This window comes from Sinocyclocheilus anshuiensis, unplaced genomic scaffold (assembly GCF_001515605.1).
Source record: "Sinocyclocheilus anshuiensis isolate Anshui unplaced genomic scaffold, SAMN03320099.WGS_v1.1 scaffold373, whole genome shotgun sequence".
NCBI lineage: Eukaryota > Metazoa > Chordata > Actinopteri > Cypriniformes > Cyprinidae > Sinocyclocheilus > Sinocyclocheilus anshuiensis.
Window position 1 is genome coordinate 1,575,629 of NW_015537962.1, and position 2,257 is coordinate 1,577,885.

The 2,257-nt window shown below is 44.5% G+C and overlaps 1 pseudogene; it reads left to right on the top strand.

Moving 5' to 3' along the window:
- The first annotated feature begins 283 nt into the window (after window positions 1-283).
- The window catches only part of LOC107667577 (potassium voltage-gated channel subfamily V member 2-like), a 3,309-nt pseudogene continuing 1,335 nt past the window's right edge, over window positions 284-2,257 (top strand).

Sequence of the window (2,257 nt, forward strand, 5' to 3'; positions counted from 1 at the left end):
AATAAGTTTATGAATAAGCAATTGGGTGTTGAAGGGGGTCTTAAACTCATCTGTAACTTGGTAAGAGCATTTATTCATCAACACATGGCAAGCATGCCATTTCAAAGAACTTAAAGGATGATGATCGAACTCTTAGCTCCTTATAGAGAGCATTAGAGCTCTGGTGCTGCCTCCTGCTTGCCTCTTTATACTTAAATAGGATAGATTTAACGTCAGTAAAGCTCTGAGATTTACAGGTGCACAGAACACTAGCTATCCTCCTCGTGGAGGATAGTGGAGGACTGAAAGGATGTTCAACTTTCAGAGAAACAGGAGACAGAGCCTCTTTCCCAACTGCAAACTAGCAACCTCTGAGTCAACAGACGACGCTGTTCCATTCGCTAAACAGTGTTTGTTAAAACAGTGGAGCTCTTTAGGCAAACTACAGACGGATATCTATGAAATCTTTGGTGACGATGAGGAGACTGAGAAGCATTCGGAACCAACGTTGTGGTTTGTAAAAGCATCACCCAGCAGGAATTGCATGCTTAACCTCAACGTTGGTGGAAAGTCCTACCGCATCACCTACAAAATGGCAGCAAGATACCCACAGAGCAGAATTGGCCGTCTGGCAACCTATACGGACCTCAACATGAAGTTGAACCTCTGTGACGACTACGTTGTGAAGGACAATGAGTATTTCTTCGACCGAGATCCAGACATCTTCAACAGCATCTTCAACTTCTACAGGACCGGCGTGCTGTGGATCAAGGACGAGCTTTGTCCGAGGAACTTCTTGGAAGAGATCAATTACTGGGGGTTCGCAACGGTGCTGTCGGATCCTGCTCGAGGAGAAACACGACGAGTTGTGCGAACAGCTCAAGGTTCAGAAGGAACTGGAGGAGGAGGTGGAAATCGAAGAAAACGAGGAGGCGTTTGATAACATGTTCCTCAGCGAGACGAGACGCTCGTTTTGGAACTTCATGGAAAAACCGTTCTCCTCGATACCGGCGAAACTAATGGCGGTCGCCTCGAGTATGTTTGTGCTGGTGTCACTGGTTACGATGACTTTGACTACGGTAGACGAAATGGAGAACATGGCATCTACTAACGAGTTTAGCGGAAAGACATATGGAGAGTTTGTCGAGACTCTGTGCATAACCTTCTTCACCTCTGAGTACCTGCTGCGTCTAGTTTCAACCCCAGATATCGGTCGCTTCGTTAAGAGCATTCTGAACACGGTTGACCTCATGGCCATCTTGCCACAGTTTCTCCAATTTGCGCTTGAAAGCTTTGAGACCTTTGGTTCTAGGAAACAAACCACTGACATGGAGACTGTTGGTCAGGTGAGCAAGATGGGACAAGTATTACGAATCATGCGACTCATGCGTATTTTTCGGGTTCTGAAACTGGCGCGTCACTCTACGGGGCTCAGAGCGTTTGGCTTCACGTTGAGGCAGTGCTACCAGCAGGTGGGATGTCTCTTCCTCTTTATCGGCATGGGGATCTTTACATTCTCCACCATGGTTTATACTGTTGAACACGACGTCCCTCATACCAAATTCACCAGTATTCCACATTCTTGGTGGTGTGCATCTGTAAGTAAACTTTATTTCTATTAATCATGCAGATATGATATAGTTGATGTTGAATTACTCACTCTCATGTCTTTTAAAACCAGTATTACTTACTTTTTTCTTTGGAAAACACAAAACGAGATATCTAAAGAGTGGTGGGATCTGGAAGTAAAATACCAGTCATTTTCTCTATAGGGGAATTGGTTTTGAACAATTGCGAACCTTTAAAGGGGTCATATGATGCTATTTTAAAGATCATTATTTTGTGTATTTGGTGTAACAGAATATGTTGACATGCTTTAATGTTCAAAAAACATATTATTTTTCAAATACTGTACATTATTGTAGGTCCTCTATGCCCCGCCTCTCTCAAACACGTCGTTTTCAACAAAGCCCCCTCCTTTGACAAGCGCAGTCTGCTCTGATTGGCCAGCTGACCCAGTGCATTGTGATTGGCCGAACACCACAAGCACACGTCGGAAATGTAACGCCCCTTACCATAATCGCGAGCTTCAAGCTTTCAAAGTAAATATCAAGACAGTTAATAATGTCGTTAGTTTTACCATCAGTTCAAGCCCGAAAGGGCAACAGAGTCGCGTGACAGACACTGTGATGATACAGTACACAAGCCGCGGTTAAGACAGCTGACGTGCTATGATTTCTGACAGGCAGTTCACTCTCCTGTGATGTGACCCTGTTCC